This window comes from Monodelphis domestica, chromosome 5 (assembly GCF_027887165.1).
Source record: "Monodelphis domestica isolate mMonDom1 chromosome 5, mMonDom1.pri, whole genome shotgun sequence".
NCBI classification, from domain to species: domain Eukaryota; kingdom Metazoa; phylum Chordata; class Mammalia; order Didelphimorphia; family Didelphidae; genus Monodelphis; species Monodelphis domestica.
In genome coordinates this window covers 12698904-12713277 of record NC_077231.1, presented here as the reverse complement: position 1 = coordinate 12713277, position 14374 = coordinate 12698904, and the positions used below count along the sequence as shown (strand labels likewise).

Here is a 14374-nt window from a genome sequence, read left to right as displayed (position 1 = left end):
TGCCTGCCCGGGGGCCGCCGCACGTGCCGGAATTAGCCCAGGCTCCTGGGTGAGCCTTTGCCATTGACGCGGGAACAAAGGGCGCGACCCCAGGGTCAGAGTGGGACGCGGCCGCGCCCGGCGGCCCTTTGTTCCGGGCCGCTGTTTACTTTGCCTAAGTAAAACTCACCCAGCTGGGCACTAAGGAGGATTAGAGGGGTCAGGCCCCTCGGGAGGGAAGCGGCCGGGGCGGGCACGGGGCTGGGGGAGGGAGGAGGGAAACGGCAGGGTCCGGAGCAGCCCCTCACCTCCTGCCCCAAATCCTGCAGCGGGCCGCCCTCACCCCGACTTCCTAGCCAGCCTGCCTCTCCCTCCTGATCCGTGGCAGTGGGGAGTCGGGGCTCCGGCCCAAGCGCCTTCCCCTAGGAGACCTCGGCGAAATCCCGCAGCCTGCGGGGAGGGCGGCGGAGGGCAACGGCCGAAAGCGGGAGCCCCTGGGACTTCCTCCGGCCCGGGCTGCAGTGCCTTTGGCGGGTGCCCCGGGCCGGGGGTGAGGAGACCGCGCCACTGAGCCCCTTGGCGGGGCGTCGTGGGGGTGAAAGTCTTCATGGGGTTGCGGTCTAAAGGCAGCGGCGAAAACGCGGAGCACAACACCTGCTCCCATGGAAATAGCGTCGGCGGGCACGTCAAACCCGGCCAAAGGGCCCACCGAACATCCGCGGGTTCCAGGACAATCTCCGAGGCCCGGGCAGATTTCTCTCCTACGCAGGGGCCCGGGGTGGGGCGTCTGACCCGAAGGGGCCCTTCGATTCCTTCCTCAGATCCTCCCTCTATGCCTGGGGCCCTCGGAGACCTGGGAGGACAAGCCCTTTGTTTTTTCCGAAAAAGAAACTGAGACTTGGAGCTAGTAAGTGGCAGAAGCGGCCTCCAAATGGGGTGTTCCAAATGGGAGCCTTCCTCCCAGGCTCCAAAGCAAGCAGCTCTTGCCTTTCCCCCCAATCACAGCCCTGGTTCTATATCCAATAGGTGTACCCTTCCAAGCCCCTGCCTGCCCCTCGACAAGACAGTACCCAGGAAAGAAGCCTTGTTTTCCTCCCCCAGCTGTGGCCAAGACCCTCACTGAAGACTGGTGCTCAGTGAGGACCGAAGGAAAGGGATCTCATTGAAATAGAGCGAGCCCAAGAACATCCCCCAACAAAGGCACCAACATGGGTTAAAGGCCCTGTGCTGGAGTGAACCTGGATCAGCTACCCCCAGAGGGGACAATCGAAGTGGGGGCCCACTCCTAGCCATTCAGGCCTTGTTCCCATCCATCCCCCAGATGGAACTTGCTGGGGTGGGCCCATCAAACCCTATCTGCCCCCGCCCCCCAGACTATGGGACGGAAAAAAGTGTTTTCTGGCCCTGTTTCTCACCAACACCACACAGAGGCCTGCTCACTGCTCTTTCACAAACATGGTAAGAGGTACTTCCTCCTGGCCACCCCCAGCAAACAATCCAGGAGTCAATGGGTACCCCAAATGGATCCTCTCAGTCATGGCTGCCAAGGGTGGGAATGGATTCTGGTGGCTGCTGGATAAGGGAGCTCTCCAGCTGCCCACCAAGATTTGGGCAGCAAGGGAAAGCCGTGGATGCCTGTTTGAGCCAAGTGTCTGAGTCTGATTCTCCAGAGTGGAGTCCAGCAAAAAGATAGAGGCTGAACCAGAGCCCAGCTTGGGAAGGAACCTGGCTTGAGGATTAGCTCAGGGTCACTCCACCCAAAGAAGAGAGTCCCAGTTTCCAGTCTCTTCTCTTACTGCATAGATCTAGGAAACATTTGGATCAAAAATGTAAAACAGCCAATCATCAAGAAGCCCTGAATGCCACTCCTCACCGCAACACCATCACCTCAAAAGAGTTTCTCCCATCCCAGTTAACAGGATTTGCCCTAGGAATCCTTCTGTGATCTTCCCACCACCGAAGGGAAGAGGCCTTTCACTGACACGTCCACTGCCCAGGAGCCCAGTCCTTCCTGTGGGTTCAGAATGTGTCAGCCAAACTTGGGGTTACAGAAGAAACTGCCTCATTGTTGTCTGGTGCTAGAGCTCGTCTTGGCTCTCCGTGCCACTGTTCTCTGCAAACAACAGTCTCTGAATGCCAGGATACATAGAGAGTGAAGGGATAAGTGTGCGTGTGCTGGATGTCAATATTCTAGCTAGAAAGAGCTACACCAGAGATCTAACTGGTGGTACAGAAACAACAACCAGGCGCCCGAGGTGTGCCCAAGAAATCAGGAGGCTTGGCAGATGAGAGGGCATTTGTGAATCCTGCCTGTGACAGACCAAAGACTTTATTTGTAATGAGAGCCACAGAGGCTTCATGAGTGGGGCTGACAGCAGCACCCGTGGAGGGGGCCTTGAAAAACAGCTCCTCCGATATCCAGAGATGGTACATGAGACTGTCTTTGAGTCTGTGGGACCTTCACATTTACAAAGACCATCTTAGTTTAGCTCCTTTCCATCCCCCATGTCTGGCTTTCAAAGCCTTCACAATCCACCTTGTACAGGAGTCATTTCCACCCCAACATTTTATGTTCTTCTCAAAATGGCCAATTGAATCCTCATCCAACCTGCTGGCTCCCATCTCCAGGCTGCCCCCATCCCTGGTACTGTTTTCCTTCTTCCTGATGCTTCCTAGAATCCTTGGCAGTCTCTGTGGATCCCCTCCTACCCCCCACTAGGCCTTTCCAATCCTCTCTCCTCCCTGGCTCACTCTCTTTCCAGATTCCTTTGAATAGCAGTAGAGTAGGCATTTAACACCTTTCAAACCCCAATTCTGCCAATTAGGTGCTCTATGACCTTCCTCTCTGTGAGCTTTAGTCTCTTCTTCTGTCCATTAAAGAGGCTGGGTCAGATAAGCTCTAAAGGGCCTGCCAGGACAAATCCTGGACCTGACTGACTTGGGCTCCCTGTCCTCTGGCCTCTCCCAAGGCCATCCCTCTCACCCCAGACCTTGTCCTCTCCTTGAGCCTGGGCTTCAAAAGGAGGCGACTTTTTCCTCCTCCTTTCCCTCAAACACTGAGTCAGCAAATTACCTTTGGCCTTGGCATCAGGCTTTGGAAACTTACAGGGCAAGCCCCAACACTGACTATGATTTAGCTGGGTTTGACACACCCAGAACTTCCATTAGGCAAAGGGCCCAGTTGGAATTAAAGGAACCAGCCGCTCCTCACGATCTGATATTCTACAGCACTGTGACTCTGGAAGCACCCTTGGCCTACAACCTCTCCTCTCTTCTCACCTCTGGGAAGGGAAGACTGAGTACAATGTGCCAATATCTCCACTTTGTTTATTTTAGGGGTTTTTTAACGTATATATTTTTCCAGATTACATGAGTCTCCATTTTACAGATGAGCAAACTGAGGTTCAGAGGAGGAATAGAAGTGTTCCCAAGTCACAAATGAAGTATAGAGGATTTAATCTGGGAATGGAAAGAAATCCTAGGCAATTGGCCTGGCATTTCCTCCCTTTGGGTCCCTCAACTCTTCAGGCCACCCAGGACAGTGTTCAGCTTGAGATGCCAGGAGAGCGCGACCAACTGTCATCGACTGCCTTCTGAACTAGGATCTCCAGCCTGGTCTGTCTGTCTCTCCTGAGATTCCAACAGGACACCTCTTGCTCAGAGGCACCCCAGACCCTGAGCTCATTGTCTCTGCCCCTGATTCCACCCTTTTGCCTTCAGCACCCCCTCCTGTCCTCAATATTTGAGACCCTAGTGTTTTCTTGTTCCTCTCTCTCCCTGACCATCCATAGGCAATCAGGTCCCTCTTCCTGCTGCTTCTGCCCCTCTGAATTTCTTACTTCTAACCCTCCTCTCTAGTTAGGCTATAGCCACCATGCTCGTTACCTCATCCCTGGGCTATGGGGAAAGCACTGCTCCTACAGGATTCCCACCTATGGCCTGCTTCTCCTCCAAGCCCACCGGCACATGATGCAAGTAGGAACTGACTTCACCCCAATCTGCTGTTAAAGAGTGATCAGTGACTCCCTCTTGTTTTCTGTGTAATATTTATAGGACTTGGAGCAGAAAAGAAGATTGGCTCATTTAAGAGAGGAGCAGTGAGATGATATGGCTGACTGGCCCCAGGTGGGAGAGCTAGCAAATAGCCCACACAAGATGCTAAACCTGCCCTGACTCCAAGCCAGGACTCTTTCTCCCGTACCATGTGGCCTTCAAGTACAGATTCTTCTGTCTAGCACCTCAAACCTTCCACCACTGGGCAGCTGCCTGCCCATGCAGATCAGGAGCAATGAATGGAAGTTGCCAAAAGGCAAGTTCCAGTTCAGTGGAAGAAGAAAAACCAAGCCCTTTTTGATGAGGAGAGCCGTGGAATAAGCTACCTTGGGGAGACCTTTGAACAAAGGCCAAATGACTGCTTTCTGGAGCTCTTGGCTGTGCATCTTTTCACATAGACTTTAGACTTCTGGTTATTTTGTATCAAGGTTTATCTTTTTTTACCGATTTGAGGGGCACAATTGGGCAGGAATCTGATTTCGCTTGGTTGGGTTTTGCTTTAAAATAATAGTCTCTAAAGAATGTTCTCCACATCCAGAGGAAGAACTGTGGGAGTAGAAACGCAGAAGAAAAACAACTGCTTGACCACATAGGTCAATGGGGATATGATTGGGGATGTAGACTCTAAGCTATCACCCTAGTGCATATCTCAATAATATGGAAATAGGTCTTAATCAAGGGCATATCAGCTATGGGAGGAGGTGGAAGAAGGGGTGGGAAAGAACATGAATCATGGAACCATGGGAAAATCTTCTAAAATAATTAAATAAATCAAAATAAATAATTATAAATAATTGTCTATCTCCAGGATCATTTAATGGCCTCTTGGATATACCCAAGATAGTGTCCTAGTTGGAGGTAAGGCCCCAATATGGAGTCGGGGATGGCTAAAGGTGGGAGACCTTGTAGCTGTGAGGATGGTATAGATACCAGCCCAACCAAGGGAGCACAGTGCTTTTGCTGGGAAAAAGACTTGCAAGCCACTATTCTAACCTTCAGAATAAAACTCTGAGGCAACTCAATCAAAGAGGACAGGTAAGGGATAGAGTAGGGGGAGATTCTTGGGATTCAGCCCAGCCCAGGGAAAAAATTGCTTTTTAGTCTTCAAAATATTCCCCCAAGGAATGATTGAGACTCTGTGGATGGATAATGGTTTAACCATTTCCCATTTTTCTGCTTTGGGAAAAAGGTCATTAGAAGGACTTTCATTTCTCTAGAGTGCTGACATTTATAAAGCACAGCCACTCTGTAAAATAGGCAGGGCCAGATTATTCTCCCCACTTCCTAGATGAGGAAAATCAGGGTCACATATCTGGGAATTACAAGAGGGCCCCATGTTTGAATCCGGGATCTTTGACTTTGCAATTCTGAAAAGTGCCTTCCCTCTTAGTTTCCTTCTCCTAACATGGATAATTTATAAGGCTTGCTCTAGCTCTAAACCCTAGCTAGCGCTTCTGATCCATAGATCATTAAACCATGCTCTATTGGGTTTGGACTTTGGAATAAGAGAACTTCAATTCAAATCCTGACTGTGTGACTTTAAAGTGACTTAGTGTCTTCATCTATAAAATGGGTAGGATGGGTTAGATGCCCTAAAAGGTCCCCCCCAGGCTGACCCTGAAGAGTCTATCTATAATCATCTATGGTCTCATGTTCAGCTAACGATGACATGCCTTGGAGAAGTTTTGTTTGCCTTTCTAGCGCCAAATCTAAATCAAGATTTCGTCCAAGGATCAGGGACATGGCTGAACAATTCAACCTTGATGGGAGGTGCCGGTAAGATCCCCAACCCCTACCTTGCTTCTCAATTCGTCCCAGCATGTGGAAAATAAATCAGAACCTGACCACGAGTGAGCCCAGGCCTGACATGCGAGTTTCCAATTTCCCCTCTGGGCCTATCCTTGTAAAACCCTACAGAGGGGGAGGGAGGAGGGGAGGGAAAGAACACGAATCATGGAACCATGGAAAAATATTCTAAGTGAATTAATTCAATAACCAATAAAATAAATAAGTGACTAGAAATAATAGTCTCTCTCCAGGATCATTTAGTGAGCTCTTAGGTGTCCTCGTTAGAGGAAAAGCCCCAATATGGAGTGGGGGGGATCGTTCATTCTCTCCAAGTGAACATCGTGCCCTCATTAGTAAGGGCCTAGCTATGTGCTGGGCACTGGGGAAGGCACTGACAGTGGATGGCGTGGGGTGCTCATTGGGCCGCCATGTCAGCTGTCTTCTCTTTCTTTTCATGAAACACGCCCTACGTTTCCCACTAACCAATGGCTCTGGACTCACCCAGCTCAGTCACACTCTCGATCATAAAATGCCAGGCAGGGGACTTTCGGCCTTCAAGCTTGGCCCTCCCTGTGTGTGACAGGCCCACTGGCTTCCCAAAGTCACCCCATAAGAGAATGACCAAAAGTTTGTGCTTCGTTTGTAAAACTGTTGGTCAAATTCTCTGCTCACCACTGACTGCGGTCACAGGAACACAGACACCCACTTAGAGGGGTTCCAGCTGCCCGGGAGCCAGGGTAGGCCCAGACTCTCCATTCTGGCTGACTTGCCCAGGATCACAAAGCTAGAAAGTGTCTCAGGCCAAATTTGAACCCAGGACTTCCTTCTTTGGACCTGGCTCTCAATCCACGGAGCTGCCCCCTCAGCATGCTCTTTCAATGCGACCACCTCAGGCACACAGCCATCCCTTCTTCTGTCATCCCAAACATGCTTTGGTTCTGGCCTCTCATTCCATCCCTCAGAGGCAGGCAAGGCCTTCTCTGCCAGTTTTTCCAGACCTGCTCACAGGGATTGTCAGCTCCCTTCCCCACATGATGGAATCTTCTCACTCCAAGCGTAGCAGGGCAAAAATAATAAAACTGCGCAGTGCCAGAGTGTTGCATCCAGCACACAAGGGGTTAATGGAGGGCTGGGGGAGGAGGAGGAGGAGGAGGAGGAGAGATCCTGGCCTGAAGAACAAAAGCCCAAATTGATGGGGACGTTATAAATGCCGGGCAGCAAACACAGGCCTCACTGTCTGACTGATCTCCTGGGTCACCCGTGAAGGGGTCAAGAGCCTTGAGTTACAGGCGCCCCATCCCCCAGAGAGCCTTGCTCACAGAGCTCCAGCCTGGTCCCTCCCTCCTACCTGGGGGGTGCTGCTAGCCTGCTACTCCCTGCATGGAGGGAGCTCATTTGCTGACTGGCCAGCCAGGCCTGTGGCAGCAGCAGGAGAAGATTTGCTCAGGGACCCCCCACCCCTGGGGGAGATGGATCTTCACAGCAAATTCCCATAGCCTGCTCTGAGACAGGCAGGACCCCTTCCACCACTCCTCTGCCTGCTGGGGTTTTTCCTTTGTCCAAAATGGACCCAAGAAACAAAGCCTTGGGTGTGGGACTGAGAATGTTGGGGAGAACAGGGGGAGCCTGGCAGCACGGAGCCCAACAACTGCCTTGCAACGAGTGGGCAGTGCCTCCCTCCCAAGACAAACTTGACAACCAAGGGTCAGTGGCAGGGGATAGTTGGCAGGGACAGGAGAGGAGGCTGGGGTTCCAGATTCTCCAGCAGACCCAATGTGGGTGACAGGCTCCATCTCCCAGATGTTAGCCCAGGCCAGAAGACTTGCTCAGGTGGCCAGATTGCCAAGAGGGGCCCTGGTGCTGCAGCACCCCAACCCTATGCCGCTGAGGCCCTGTCTTCCCCCATTCCTCCAAGCAGGAGTTCTCCACCGACTTTCCCATTCATTGAAATTTGGTTCACTACCATCTTGCCCAAGTTAGGTCTTTCTCAAAGGTTCTCCTAGCTCCCAGGGGGCTCTGCTCTGCCTGCCTCACTTCCAAATTCCCTTCCTTTGGGGCCTTGAGTGCTCTCCCCAGGTGCATCCCAGAATCCTGCTCCCATGGGTCATTTGGCTCCCAAAGAGGCTTGTCAGGGCCCCTCCAGGGAGCCCCCCTCCTCCCCTACAGACAGACTGGCCCTGAAAGCGGAGGCACCCCTTCCTCCAGGGGGATGGATTGGGGTGATCCTTGGCAGACCCATTCAGAGTTCCCTTGTGGCAGTACTGTGGGCCCAAGGAGCCTGCAGGGGGTCCTGCTCCCACCCAGCCTAGTTGTCCTCCTGCTTCCATGGGGCATGTGCTTACACACTCATATGGATAGATATGTGTACGGGTACCTGTGTGTGCACAAATGTACAGCGTACACACGTGCACAAATACCATGCGTATGATGTGTAGGGCATGTAATAACGTGTGTGTGAACACATGCATGTGTGCATGTGCAGCCATAGTGTGTTTTATAAATATAAATACATAGAGAGAGATATCTCCACCTATATTTATATAAAACGTGCTTCTCGTTCAGTCATTTTTCAGTGGTTTCTGACTCTTTATAGCCCCATTCGGGGTTTCCTTGGCAAAGATACTGGAGTAGTTTACCATTTTCTTCTCCAGCTCATTTTCCTGATAAGGTATGAAGTAAGGGACTTGCCCAGGGTCACACAGCTAGTAAGTGTCTAAGGTGAGATTTGAACTCATCTCCCTGATGCCAGACTCAGTGCCCTATCTGGTGTCCTACCTGGCTGCCCTATATATGTATATAGAAATAGACATCGGCATCTCTATCTCTCTCCATGCCTTTTCCCTTTTCTCGCTTGCAAACACCCAGACTCAACCCTCCGCCATGACTGCGTTGGGCAGGAGGACCACAAATGGCAGAACTCAGAAAACACTCGAGTGTCGGAGTTGTTTAGAGGCCGGGCTCCCTCCAATCTCTGGCTAGTGGACTTTGCCTGCCAGCCAGCCCCTGGGTATCTCTGCTGGGGTCGTGGGCAGCTGAGAAGTGAATCCCTTGCTGGGGGCGTTGGGCAAATGTGCCCTTGGAACTCTGGAAGGAGGGTGAGGTGGGCATTGGGGAAGCCCCTGCCTGGCAGCAGCTGGGTGCCTGGGAGCTCAGCGCCCATCAGGATTTCCCACAGTGACTAAACACGGAGTAAACATTCCACATCGTTGTGATGACCTCCAAAGGAAGTGATGTGTGAGTGTGGGGTTTTGGTGTGCTGAGTTCAGCAATTTGCTGGCCCCTCTGCCTGTGGGTGGAATGTGTGTGTGTGTGTGTGTGTCCCTGAAAGCCTGTGCTCTGGCTGGCCTCTCACTTCATAGGCCCAAGAAGACCCTAGAACAGGGAGACCTGGCCCAGGAAAGGGCTCCCAGGACCCTAGCACTAGGTGCCAAGGACATAGAAGAAGGAATCATGGCCGGGATTGTGATTTTTTCAAAGTCTTTGCTTAGGATCCCATACCACTCACTAGAAGAAAGGGGTCTTAGGCCCTAATCACTGCCCCAGGAGGCCTCCCTGGGGTGCAGGGGCTCAGTCCCCCTGGGTCTCAAAGGCCCCCACTGCCCTGCAGGGCTGCACCTCCCTTTCCTCGACCCTTCCCAGACATTCAGTCCAGGCTGCCCCCTCCAACCTGATTCTCCCTAATTTTCTCCTTCCCCTTCTTCAGTTTTCTCCCTCTTTTTATCCTTCCTCTCCTTTCCATCTTTCCTCCTTTTTGCTCCCCCATTCTCCTAGTCTCTTCTTCTTAGCTCCTTCCTTTTTCTCTTTTCTTTCTTTCTCTCTTTCTTTCTTCCTTCCTTCCTTTTTTTCTCATCTCTCTCCTGTTTGTCATCTCTCTTTCTCTCAGCCTTTTTCTCTCTTTCCCCCAAACCCTCCCAGTTTTCTTTCCTGAAAACATGTGCTCCTGTCTTCCCCAGTCCCCTGAACTGGGTGGAGTGACAGGGGGAGTCCCAGGCCCTTACTTCCCTGCTGCCCCTCCCTGCCCCACCTCCTTGCAACACAACTGGGTGCAGCACAAACCCCCTAGCTTAACCCTTGGGCCCCAGCTCCCCCTCCCTGCACCCCACCCCCTTTTCCCTTGGTGAGAACTTGGCCTTGGACCAAACCGCTAGGGGGTGAAAAGGAGGTGGGGAAGGAATCCTGGGGCATCCAGGGGTATAAGGGGGGAACAAATATGGAGGTGGGGAACAGGGTCTGGGCAGGGGAATGATGAGGAGAGGAGTTCCAACATTCCATGCTCCTCTGTCCCCAGGGAAGGGAGCTGCCTCCCTGTATTCTAGCCATGGTCAAAGCTGGAAGCCATTCTTCTATCACCACCCCTTTGCCCTGCCCATGGTGCTCTCCTGAGGCCCTGTGACTTCTGCACTAAGGCTGAATCAGCCTGCCTGTTAGGCTGGCCATCCTACCGGAAGGAAAGGAAGGAAAGATGGGTTGGGGGATCTTGGCATTCTCTTGGACTTCTGGAGAAGCAAGGCGCTGCTTTTGCCCAGAAGACTCAGCTGAATGGACTTTTTTCCCCAAATTGACCAGCCTACCCAGCCATGCCACTCATTCAGACCATCTCCTTTGGGATCTAGGCAAAATATGGACTGATCCTAAGAGCCAACTTTAAGGGCTGCAAAGTGCTTTACATCCCCATCGGACCCTCTTCCATGATGCCTCAGCCCCCAGCCTCTTCCATAGATCCATAGGCCCAGAGCCACTCACTGCCCTCCGCCATATTGGTAAGTCTCAGCTGCATTCTACACTAGCCTTCTCGTGGGTCTGCTTCCCTCCCAGCTCTCATCCGTATTCCTCACTGCTGCCAGTGTACCCACCCCTGCCTTGTGCAGGAAGCACCCCCTTGCTAGCTAGCTCCCTATTACCTCCAGATTCAAAGACAGAGTCTAGGCCAGTGAAACCAAACCATTCTTCTCAAGGGATCCTCCACCTCCAGACAGTCCTCCAGGCCTGGCAGAACCCACCTCAGGACCTCTGTGGACTTAGCCACACTGATTCCTTTAAAGCTCAGCTCTGCCCACAGCACAGCTGTTTACCTCAGCACCCACTTCTTTCATCTGCCTTTTTGTGGGTGTGGAGAGGCTTCCTGAAGGCCGGGGAGAGCTCCCTTTTGTCTCGGTGTCGCCCGCTGCCAAGGGGCTTAATAACAAAGGCGTGTGAGATTGTGCTGGAGGAGGATGAAGACCCATCCCAAACTGTATCCTGTGAGAGACCTGGTCATTTTACAGATGAGAAAACTGAGGTGGCCTGCAGAGGAAAGGTGCTCAAAGACAAAATGGCCCAGCCTGATAGCCATGGGTCAAATGATGCCGGATGTGGGCTTCCCAGCTGTGAAATCATCACAGGCACGAGAGGGTCAGGGAAGTGGTGATGGCTCTCATTCCATGGGGCTTTGGGGAATGGAGGTGAGCATCACCACACAGAGCCATCCGATGAGCAATAGGGAGAGCTCTGGCTATTTCTAGAAATATAGGAGGATGTACGTATAGATAACCTAGTTACCCAGGTACATGGGTAAAGCCTGGACTGGGGCTGCCCGTGCTGGGTCCCCCAGGCCCCATCACCCAGCCAGAGGCACGCCAAGCCTCTTCCAGTGCGGCTTCGGTCCCTGGGCCAATCTCCATCAGAACCCCGGGAGCCTGGAGGAGACAAAGGGAGCTGCTGTGACTGGGTAGGGGGCCGTCACTCTGTGGAAAAGCAGCCGAGGCCCAGGGAGGTCCTAGCCCTACCCAAAGTCCCAGGCTCTTGGATCCCAAATCCCGTGAGGCAGGCTTTCTCCCCAGCATTGAGGAAGGGTAGAGGATGCCCGAGAAGCCTGATCTCCAATCCCAGGCACCTTCCTGAACTCCAGATTTCTCAGTTAGGACCTGGGGAGCCATGGATGGACAAAGAGCCTGCTCTGGGCAGACACTGTCCCAAACGGTGGGGCCTCAGAGATTCAGACTCCATTGGAATCCAGTCAGGCCCTGCCTCCAAGGCCATCCCCACTCTTCCCTCCCTGCATGCACTCTGACTGGAGAAACAGCCCAAGGCCCGAGTTCAAGTGATGTCTCTGAAGTAAGAACAGTCACAGCCTGCCTCCGTGTCCCCAGGCAATTCTCTGAGGTGAGAATTTGCAATAATATGCCATCACTGGTGGGAGGGACAAAGATGCAACCACAGAAAAAATGTTTGCTGGTGTGAACAGGCCCCTGGAGTGAGGCAGCAGGTGTGTTTAGAGCAATTTCTGAGGCTTGCCAGGTCCTGAGGATCCTGGAGGCAGGCAGAGGGGACAGACAGACTTGCCCAGCGTCCAAACTAGGAAGTGTCTGGGGCAGGATTTGAACTCAGATCTTCCAACTCCAAGCCCAGGCCATGCCTAAGGACTGTTAACCAATCAGCAAACATTTATGCAGTGTCCCTTCTGCAGCATCTGGGTCTCCTCAGGAGCTGAGACCGTGCACTAAGCCTGTCAACCATTTTCAGCCAAACTGCATAGCCAGCGATAATAATGACCCAGACACTAATGGCTGAGAGTGCCCTCGTGGGAAGGACCCAGAAAACAGGGGAGGCCATCACAGACTTGGCAAAGGCAGAGATGGTCCACTGGGGTCTTGGGACGTGGATGGGGGGATGGAGGCACCCAGCGTGGTCCTGGGATGTGGATGGGGGAAAGTCTCCTGGAGAGCTTGGCTTTTATTAACATTCATCTGATCCTTTCTTTCTTTGACTCTTCAGTGCTCAGCCCAGTCCCTGGCACATAGTAGACCCTTATTATTCATAATTGTATTTAAATTAAATAATGATATTAAAAATATGGTGAATAGTGGGCCGTTAATGACGGACGGACTAGCCCCAACTCAAGCTTTTTGTGAGGCCAGATGACTGTGGCCACATCCGGCTGGCATCCACTGGTGGCCTCTGAAAGTCACTGACCAAAAGGATCCAAATCCCTCATTTTGGAGACCCGAGGCCCAACCCCAAATCACACACAGAAGGAGCAAGTGGGAGTTTCCAGACAGAGAAGGGGGGGCCCCCAGGCCTGTGCACTTTGCCCAGTGTCCCCCCAAGCTCCCTCCCCACAGGCTCCTGCCCAAATCTTTCCCAGCCTCCGCTCAAGATTCCAGTTGGCTAATTGGTCTCTGTAAACGCCCCAGCTCTGTTCCTGAGGGGCCAGGAATCGAGCAGGGAGGCCTGTCCAGCTGGTTTCCCTCTCAAAGAGGGTGAGGTCATTCCCCAAAAATGTCCTGCAGGAATGAGCAGATGTTTCAGCTCCCAGCACACTGTCCCCATCCCATCTGGGCCAGGCCCCAGCCAAGACTGGTGGGGGCAGTGAGGGAGAAGGTAGCCCTCTCTCACCTGGTCCTGGGTTCTTAAAGGAACTCCTTATTCTGCCTGACCAGGACAGTGGGAACCCACCCAGATTTGGCAGCCCATCCCAAAGGCCCCCCCTGAAAGAGTTAGCCCATTGTGGAATAAGAAGCATCAACAACAGGGAAGACACAAAAAACTCCAGAGCTTATCTCACGGCAGCTAGAGGAGCTCCAGAGCTTAGAACACTGGTCAGGGGGACCTGAGTTCTAATTCAGCCTCGGATATTTGCTAGTGGTGGGATCCTGGGCAAGTTATTATACTTCAGCCTGCCTCAGTTTCCTCAAGTATAAAATGGGTGGTTATGAGAATCCAAAGAAATAATTGTTGTAAATATTTAGCACAATTCCTGGCACACAGGAGGTGCTATAGAAATGCTTCCCTCTCCACCCTCACTTCATGGAGCAATTGGACTTTCCCCAGATAGAACTGGAAGGGACCTTAGAGGCCATCCAGGGCAATCCACCAAGGAGGAAACTGAGTCAAAAACACAGGTTTAGTCAGAAGCAGGACTCCACCTTGGAACTGCCAGCCCAGCGATTGTTTTACCACATTATGCCCTTTTGCCACCTCCTAATCACAGAAACCCCCAGAATCACAAATCTTGCCCTACTTCTGTGTAGACTCTCCTGACTTGACCAGCAAGACTAGGTTTCCTAACCTGTTTGAATCTGTTTGGACTCTTGCCTGGCTTTCTGACCCTGCAATCACTACAGAGAATCTTAGAATATTAGAATGGGAAGGAATCTAGAACCTTTGGGTTCTAAGCTTTGGGGGAAGGAGAAGGGAAGATGTCTTGGAACAGGGGATATCAGAGCTGGGGCCCTTTGAAACAACCTTCTCCTTTTCTAAAAGAGATAAGGGCAAAGAGGGGAAATAAGTTGCCTGAAGCCACATTAGCTAAAAAGAGCAGAGGCAGAACTCCAAGTCACATCTTCTTCCCTACAGACCCAAAGTTCTCCCTACCAGCCTCCTGGAAGGTTCTCAGGGCAAGCTCAAGGCAGTGTGGAGTTGGGAAATGGAGTCTTAGCCTCCTCCAGCTCCCGTTTTGATGGATTTCCCATTGCACTTGACAGAAGAAGGTCTCAGTGACTGTCCTCAGAGAATATGGGAGGGGAAGGGGAACCTGGCACAGCATCCCAGCAGAAACTTAAAAGTTGAGGAGGAG

The 14374-nt window shown here is 52.3% G+C and overlaps 1 long non-coding RNA gene across 1 annotated transcript; it reads left to right on the top strand.

Annotated features, from left to right (window-relative positions):
• The first annotated feature begins 181 nt into the window (after positions 1–181).
• Positions 182–4448, top strand: LOC130454300 (uncharacterized). Its single transcript, XR_008911962.1, has 2 exons — positions 182–2406; positions 4033–4448. It is a non-coding gene; the product is annotated as an uncharacterized LOC130454300 (long non-coding RNA).
• Positions 4449–14374: the final 9926 nt, after the last annotated feature.